We start from the raw sequence: 9,782 nt of genomic DNA on the forward strand, positions 1-9,782 counted from the left end.
ATGTCAGAATAAAAGCTCTCTCTTAAAGGAGCCTTTACAACAATGACGTTCAGAAAATGTTCCTCCTACCTGACGAACAATGGAGAACTCTCAGCTACTGGCATATTATGGCAAACAAACAAACAATACATTTTTTATCCTCTTTCACTGACATGTACTAACTAATGAGGCTGAACTCCACCCCGAAGAGCTAATATGCTGTGCTGATGCCATCTACAGAAAAGCAGTAGGCCTACTGGCATCATCATTGGTTGTGCTCTCTTTCACCATGTTATTTCTAGATTAGCATAAACAAAAAAATGTCTTCAATTATCAATTTAAAAAATAAAATATTTTAAATAAGGTGGTTTCAGCAGTTATCTAAGAAGCTCTGTGTGTTTGATTTAGGTTTAGAACTGCTCTTGTTTGATTTTAGGCTAGAATGAAATGAAATCTGAAAGCGATTTTACCTTCCCCTCTTCACTTCTGAGAGCTTTGACCGGCTCAGGGTCGGGACCGCAGTAAAACACTCGGCGAAGCCACCGATCACAGGGCCAAACAAGCCTGTGGGGGAGAACTAGGAGTCAAGGAAAGCTGTCTTGTCAGCATTCTTGATCTCCATTAAATTCAGAAAGAGGTAGAGCTCAAGAACCAGGAAGAAAAAAATCCATGCATATAGATTTTAATAGAAAACATGGACAGCAATTTAAAACAAGATTAGAAGCATATATATAGACATATATTAAACAAACAGGGCCTCTTTTTAAAATCTTTATTATATCAGCACTGAAGGTTATCCAAAAGAAAATTCCAGCAAAATAAAAAGTCCAGTGGTGTGTCTACATTTAAAAGTAATGACAATAATAATAATTAACAAAAGTTGAATATGCTGTGAACTGTTACAGATGGAAGAATTCTCATAGAACAACTCATAGAACAACCATATACAAAATGATTGAATGTTAGGAAAAAATGTTTCTTCATTCTCTCACATTTCTAAAGTGATAATGAAATATTTAAATGCAATGCGACTGCAAAAACTTACTGTTTTGAAAAAATGTCTAAAAAGAGAAAGTCAAACATTTTGAAAAAGGCTATGAAAATGAAAGAACTTCTTTCTCTTACAAATTGCAATTGATTTAGGAGAATTCTATACAAAATGTAACATAAAACATTGGTGGATTGCAGCTAAAACATACAGTATATAGAGCCACTTAAACTGTGGACATCTTACATTTTTAAAAAATCTTTTAAAATAAAAAGCATTTGAGACAGTGGGTGTGCTTTCAGTTATGTAGTCCCTCAATGTTTCCAGGCTCTTCCCCAACATTATCATAGTCTAGAAGACAAGATCAAATTCATTTTCTCCATACAGAATGTATTATAATCACTACTAATTACTTTTAAGTATAATAATGAATGCATCCGTATTAGTAATCAATTTAAATGACCATAGAAACAAATCATGAAATATTACAAACACTAAATAAAAATGACTTAGTGTAGGATTTAAAAAAAAATGTCAATAACATACAAGCCATGTCACTCACAGACATTCTTCACATTATCATATTCCTTCTTAAAACCCTCTGATAGAAATGTGGCTATTATTATTTAGATTAAGAAATAGTCTACATAGTTTATATGCCACTATACTTACAGAAAAAACAAGAGGAAAAAACTGATCCTATATACAAGGGAGTAATCTGAAACCCACACCTCCTTTATCTTTGGAGAACTGTCGTACAATGACGATATCATCATAGACTTTTGGTAAGCCATCTACAACAAAATAATGAACGATGAAATGCATCCATTAAATGGACAAATTGGGGATTTTGAAATTAAAATACATTTAAATATATTGTGGTTAAAAAATGTACATATAATCAAAAGAAACAAACCTGTAGCACGATGTCTCAGTCCAACAGTGATTATATCATTGTAATTCTCAGGTGTGATTTTTTGCTCTAATAAAAAAGTTAAAAGAAAAGAGAGAATAACCAGAAACTGAATTACTGTTCACAAGCCCAGTAAAGTATTTAATGAAGTGAAATCACTGTGATCAGTGAACCAAGGCTCTGACCTGTTGGGCCTTCAGCGATGATGGAGTCATTATAGTAGTCAGCTGTGACTGCTACTCCAGATTTTGCTTTACAAAAAGATAAATGAAAAGATTAAATAAAATCTCATGTATTACTGTATGTGTTGAATGATGTAATTTAAACTCTGCTAAGATAACTTAACAAGTGAATATTTTAAAATGATATACATAGATTTCTCTGTGGTGCAGGTGACATTATTACTGTATACTTAAATCCTCTAACCTGAAAGAAGCTCATCAGCATCTTCATATGCAGAATGCTGTTCTTCTGAACGGACACTTCCTGTTATGGAGGAGTAGAACCATCAGACGCACGTTCACAATATTAAATTAACCAAAATTCCCACTTACTTTGGATCATTACACTAACCTTACATCATTTTAAAAAAAGTGCACACAAAGTAATATATTTACTCCATATTTACCCTGTTAATCTCCATAAATCAGACACTACTTACTCACCCCTCTGAGTGAAGAGACTCTGTCTATTAGTGGGTCTGTGTTGAATCTCCTCATAAACAGCCTCAGTCGTCATCCTGTGTCTCCTCTTAGAGAGAGCTGTGAGTGTAGACAGACAAACCTGCTGTCAGTTCACAACACATGACTGATCACACACTGAATAAGACACAATATGACAGTCTCTGGATCTCTCCTACCTCTCCTCATCACTCTGTTCTGCTGAATCAGTATAAGCAGTGGCACTAAGAGCAGTAAGAGCACAACTACCAGTACAATCACAAGCACTGGGAGGACAGAGAGAGACGCTGCTGGAGGAGTTTGTGGAGGAGAAACTGATTTTAAGCGCACTGGAGAAGAAACTGGAGGAGAAGCTGATGTTGTGGCAGGAGTGGACACTAGCAAATCTGACAAATCTGTCAAAAAATACACAAACACACTCAAAACCATGACTTAAAATGATCTAAAATGAATACCATATGTTTGTGTTTTTCTGTGACCTACACAGGTGAGTCCACCATGCTCTTTGTGGCAGTCGTCAGTGTGGTTTTTCAGGGAGAGAGGACAGTCCCACAGGTGAATCTCATTCCCTCTGCACTCGACTCTGTTCATCCACACAACACCTTCACCAGCACCAAAGACTGAATTCCCATCAGCCCTCAGTGCTGCTCCACAACCCAGCTGCCTGCAGACCACCTGAGCATCACTGATGTCCCACTGATCATCACAGACTGAGCCCCACACAGCGTTATGATACACCTCCAGCCTCCCAGAGCACCGGCCCTCCCCTCCACTCAGTCCGAGAGGAACATGATCTAAAATACACATCATAGACTCAAATTACTGGCTAATTTGCAGTAATTGCAATCAGATTACTGTTAAAATGCTGGCACCTGCAGCGGGGTAACGTACCTTATTTACACTATATTTGCTTACACTGGCTTATCTGCTATATTAGCCATTGGACATCAACATTGTAATCTTCCTGTATCACGAGCACACAGCCCAGTGCCAAACTTTGCAGTTTAAATATGAGCTTTTTTTGTGTATTTTATTTTTAGAGGGCGCAGAGAACACCAAGACATACAACATTATCGTCAGGCATTGGCAACAGAAATAAGAGGGAAAATATGGAAAATAAGGTAGAAATGCATGAGTGTTGGAACCACTGGAAAAAAAGGAGGGGAATATTTAGATTTTGATTAAATTAAGTAATCCAAGTGTCAAAACCACAACAAAATAATTTTAAAGACACATATGTGACCCTGGACCACAAAACCAGTCTTATTTTGCACGGGAATATTTGTAGCAATAGCCAAAAATACATAGGATGGGTCAAATTTATAGATTTTTCTTCTATGCCAAAAATCATTAGGATACTAAGTAAAGATCATGTTCCATGAAGATATTTTGTAAATTCCCCACCGTAAATATATCAAAACTTAATTTTATGCATTGCTATGAACTTAATTTGGACAACTTTAAAGGCGATTTTCTCAGTGTTTTGATTTTTTTGCACCTTCAGATTACAGATTTTCAAATAGTTGTATCTCGACCAAATATTGTCCTAACAAACCATACATAAATGGAAAGCTTATTTATTCAGCTTTCAGATGATGTATAAATCTCAATTTCGAGAAATCTACACTTATGACTGGTTTTGTGCTCCAGGGTCACATATGTGAAATATATATCCATGTAATCACCTTATACTAGATTAATTATATTTGCACTTATATTTGATAAAACAAATAGGATCCCATGTGTAGCCCATTTTGAGCCCATGCACACACTTCTTATTAATTACCCAATTAGGAACCACATGGGGAGCCCACCTGGGTTCACCCATGTGGGTCCTAGCTGGGTCACCCAAGTGGGGCCCAGTTAAAATTCCACTCTGTACCCCTGTAGCCCATGTAAAACCCATGTGGGCTCCACATTAACGTGTTTGCTGGGACATGCAAACTCAACACAAAAAAACTTCCTGGTTCCGAGACTCAAACCAGAGACCTTCTTCCCATGTTCTTTCCATGTTTTATGGGGACATTCCCATAAATGGTTTTTATACTCTACAAACAGTATATAATATACAGGCTGGTATATTAAACAGTATATTATACAGGCTGGTCCCCACAATGTCAAAAATTTCAGGTCCCCACAATGTAGCATAAACAAGCACACACACACACACACACTTTCCAAAGACTTCTATAGATTTTATACTGACCAAACGATATTGTCTGTCCCCTAACCCAACCCTAATCCTAAACCTACCCCTTACAGAAAACATGTTACACTTTCAGATAAACATCATTTAGTATTTTTAATAATTTCAAAAATAGTAAATGATTAAAAATTTCAGGTTTTACTATCCTTGTGGGGAGATTTGGTCCCCACAATGTAGCAAAAACAAGTACACACACACACAACAAAAATTTGCATGCACATAGTCTAAATTTTAACTGTTTAATAGAAAACATGGATATCAATTCAAAATGACAAGCAAGTTGGTGCAACTTTAACAAACTCCTATATTTTATTTGGATGATCAAATTCTGAAATGCTGTTTGATTAAGTATTTTTATCATACATCATATCATATATCATTTTTTGGGGGGGTAAAACATTTAATTTTTGCATTCCACAATGTAATGCAACTGTATTTTTAGGACGACAGCCACTGAATAACATTTATGTAAACATCATATAAAAGAGGATGTACAGAAGTGTAGAAACACTTTATCCTGATATGTTAATTAGAAATTATTATGTTAACAGTGATTCTGTTGATGTAGATTTATGTTCATCTTGACCATATTTAACTAGCATATATATAAAAAAAACCCTCAAAAAAACAAAACAAAACAAAAAAAAACTAAAGTGTGACAGTGGCAGTGGGTGTGGCTAGTCATACAGCCCCTCCCTCATTGTTCAACTCCTCCCCCACATCATCATAGTCTGTATTAAAAAAAGGCAAAAAATTGTTTAACGTTATGACTGCATCAGTATTTCAAATGGAGTTCATTTATTTTAAATCAGCAAACTACTAGTTAAATAATTTCATAGTTTCGTGTCTGTAATATGTACTAATCACGAACAAGGTGTGTTCTTAATATATAATGCTTTATATATTTAATGAATGTACAAAATATAAGGCAAAAATGTTACCTAACAGGTTTCTCACATCTTCAGTGATACTCCATGCATCATCATACTCCTCCTGATCTCCCTCTTTACACATGTACAATAAAAATCATTCAGTACACATTGATCTTGTGTCATATTATAGATCCCTGTTTACTCATGACAGACTGTTAGATTACAACTGATATAGCCATTATGATTCATTAATGGTATAAACATGTTTGATATATCATTGAAACTAATTAAAGGAAAGGAAGGAAAGGAAAGGACGTGACAAGTATGGTGACCCATACTCAGAATTTGTGCTCTGCATTTAAACCATCCAAGTGCACACACACAGTAGTGAGAAGTGATCAAACACACACAAACACCGTGAACACACACCCGGAGCAGTGGGCAGCCATATTGCTATCGCTGCGGCGCCCGGGGAGCAGTTGGGGGATCGGTGCCTTGCTCAAGGGACTCACCTCAGTCATGGTATTGAGGGTGGAGAGAGCACTGGTTATTCACTCCCACCACCTTCAATCCCTGCCGGACCTGGGACTCGAACAAACCTTTTGGTTACAAGCCCAACTCCCTAACCATTAGGCCACGGCTGCCCCCGTTAAAAAACTGTTAAAAAATTAAGTTCTGCCTGACTCACCTGTTACACTGTGAGAGCACTGTCCATTAATGATGACATCATCATAATCCTCTGTTGTGTCCACTACACACACAGAAACACACACAACATTATAGGCTCTTAAATATAACAATAAGCTGATAAAACAGCATTTTATTATATCTGAGCTGGCCTTCACCTTAAAGATATTAAATCAAAATAAAATCACCTTTTTCAGTATCATAGTTCTGTCCACTGGCAATGACATCATAATATCCCTCTGGTGTGTGGTCTACAAATTTAACATGAAATCAGTGTTGTGACACTTAAAACAAAACTGAAGGTACTGTATATATTACTATGCACACTGCAGAATTACAGAGAGAGAAGTACAACTTAAGTACAGAAGAGCATCAGCACCTGTCTCACAGTCTGGTATTAGTCCACCAGTGAAGATATCCTCATATACTGCTGGTGTGATCTCATTCACCCTATGTGTACCAGTCAGCGAGAGCTGTGAGTGTAGACAGACAAACCTGCTGTCACTTCACAACACATGACTGATCACACACAGTCAGTGTGGTTTTTCAGGGAGAGAGGACAGTCCCACAGGTGAATCTCATTCCCTCTGCACTCGACTTTTTTCAGCCACACAACACCTTCACCAGCACCAAAGACTGAATTCCCATCAGGCCTCAGTGCTGCTCCACAACCCAGCTGCCTGCAGACCACCTGAGCATCACTGATGTCCCACTGATCATCACAGACTGAGCCCCACACAGCGTTATGATACACCTCCAGCCTCCCAGAGCACCAGCCCTCCCCTCCACTCAGTCTGAGAGGAACATGATCTAAACTCACATATCAAACAGCACTAACCAGTTTTAGCACAACATTTACAACAAAAAACCTTTAAAGAAGGAAGTTAGAGGTCTTTAAAGTTGTTATTAATTAAAATTAAAGTGGGAGATAAATAATACAGTATTTAACTGCACATATACTAAATACGCTGTAATCAATTTGAGCAACACCTCCAGTTTTTCTAACCTCCAATTTTACTCTGCCTGCACTTGGTTTATTCTTTGAGGTTTGTCACAGAAATGAGTCTGATTACTCATTACAAATCTTTTCAAAGATGTGTCAGCTAGACAGTGAAAAGTAATAAATATTTCAACCAGTCTGTTGTAAAATAAACTTACTTGAACACTGTCTCCGGTGAGGAGATGTTGAACATGTCAGACGACTCCGCAGAGACTCGTGACTTTCCTCCTCTTAGATTATAATATAATCAGTTTCATAAATAATTTAAAATAATTTATTATTTCTTTCAGAATTTATTTACTACATTTCTTTAAAAAATGACCTTTATATTTATAGAAATATCAATGAATTTAAATAGTTTAAAATATTACCTGAGCAGGTGATCTTGGCCACCTCATTATTACAGTTATTCTGACCCCAGGGTGAAGATGGACACTGCCATAAAGTGGAGTCATGTCGTCGACATTTAAAAAAATCCAGCCAATTATTAGGCTTCAGTCCCACAGAATTACTGGGTTCACTGCCAGATCTTCCACAGTTCAGCTCTTGACAGATCAGACTCACTGTGTCTCTGTCCATCTTGTTGTAACATAAATTTCCCCAGGATCCATTGTAGAAAACCTCCACATTCCCTTCACAGTTTATTCACAGTTTCAAAATGTGAATAAATCACTTTATGAGAGGAGGTAACAACAAATTTTAGTCTGGGGATTTGAATCTGAAGAAGAAATTAGTTCCAACCTGCACACATCAGTCCAACACTGTTTTCATGTTTGTGTGAGGATGATGTTGGGCAGAGGTGAATCTGAGATTCATTTCCTTTGCACTGAATCTCTTGTATCCACATCTGAGCATCTCCTTTGCCAAAATCAGCTGCTCCCAGCACCTGTACAGGAGCCCCACAGTCCAGCTCTCTACACACAACCTCTGCATCCTGCTGGTCAAAGGCAGCATCACACACTGACATCCACGTATGATTATGAAGTAGGTCAGGTCAGGCCTGTAAAGGAAAAAGGTTTTCAATTATATTTTCAATCATATTTTTTTAAGTGAAAAAAATACTATTATTCATTAAGGATGCAGCAAATTGATTAAAAATGACAGTAAAGACAGTTCATCCAATAATCCCCTGGGGGGGGGGGTAGTATTTTTTTATTTAATGGCAACAAGTATAGCAAATACCTTGCTACCCCCAAACTTTTTATGGAGTTGGTGGGGGACAATTTCTGGTGATGTTATATTATGTTTAGGACTTGAGCACTCCAGACTGGTCCTGGTCCTGATCCTTGTCCGAAATGAGCATCACCCAGAGAATCTACAGGTTCTCCACAGTCCAGTTCTCTACACACCACTACAGCATCAACCATATCCCAGTCATTATCACACACTGTTCCCCACTGACCTCTATGATGAACCTCCACTCTACCAGCACAGCGACTGTGACCACCAACCAACCTCACATTCACACTATCTGTATATTGAACATAGAGAACAAAAAAAGTACAGTCTTATAATGTGACTGAATCACATTATGAGAGGGGGTAAATTACATTTTTAGACTGGAGATTTGAATCTGAAGAAGAAATTAGCTCCAACCTGCACACTCCAGTCCAACACTGTTTTCATGTGAACAGTTGTGGACAGTTTCATGTGGACAGAGGTGAATCTGAGATTCATTTCCTCTGCACTGAATCTCTTGTGTCCACATCTGAGTGTCTCCTTTGCCAAAAGCAGCTGCTCCCAGCACCTGTACAGGAGCCCCACAGTCCAGCTCTCTACACACAACCTCTGCATCCTGCTGGTCAAAGGCAGCGTCACACACTGACATCCACGTCTGATCATGAAGTATCTCTAACCTCCCAGAGCAGCGAGAACCTCCAACCAGCCTGACTACTGAAAGAACAACGATCATTAAAATGATCAATAGAAAAAAAAAACAAACATGTACTGATGTACTGTATTATACATGGGTATGTTCATGTGTATACCATTTAAAAGTTTGAGGCAAGTTTTTATTTTATTTTATTATTATTTATTTTTTTTATTGAAATGAAATTAATACTTTTATTCAGACAAGATGTGGCAAATTCATCAAAAATGACAGTTAAAAAAAAAAAGCTTAAAAAACAAAAACAAAAACAACAACAACAACAACAACAAAACTGCCCACTGCAACACAACCATTTTCAGCCGTAATGTTTCTTAAGCACCAAATTCACATATTAGAATAATTTTTTTAAATTTATTCTAAATTGCAATAATTTACAGAATTAAAGTTTTTACTGTATTTTGATCAAATAAATAAAGGCTTTGCACACACAAGACTTTTCTTTGTTTTTTTTTTTTTGTTTTTTTTTATACTTCCTATTGACCCCAAACTTTTGGAGTTGGTGGGGGGACAATTTTTTGACGGTGCTTATTATGGTGAAGTATGGAGCAGTTTACCTGAGCAGATGA

The 9,782-nt window shown here is 37.1% G+C and overlaps 1 long non-coding RNA gene and 1 pseudogene across 1 annotated transcript; both read right to left on the reverse strand.

Moving 5' to 3' along the window:
* Positions 1-9,218, reverse strand: part of LOC127158660 (scavenger receptor cysteine-rich type 1 protein M130-like) — a 16,536-nt pseudogene extending 7,318 nt beyond the window's left edge.
* LOC127158658 (uncharacterized) lies at positions 5,425-6,391 on the reverse strand. The gene is made up of 3 exons (XR_007826231.1): positions 6,327-6,391; positions 5,708-5,770; positions 5,425-5,497 (listed from the first exon to the last, which is right to left on the reverse strand). It is a non-coding gene; the product is annotated as an uncharacterized LOC127158658 (long non-coding RNA).
* Positions 9,219-9,782: the final 564 nt, after the last annotated feature.

The sequence above is a fragment of the Labeo rohita genome, unplaced genomic scaffold, assembly GCF_022985175.1.
Source record: "Labeo rohita strain BAU-BD-2019 unplaced genomic scaffold, IGBB_LRoh.1.0 scaffold_1621, whole genome shotgun sequence".
Lineage (NCBI taxonomy): Eukaryota > Metazoa > Chordata > Actinopteri > Cypriniformes > Cyprinidae > Labeo > Labeo rohita.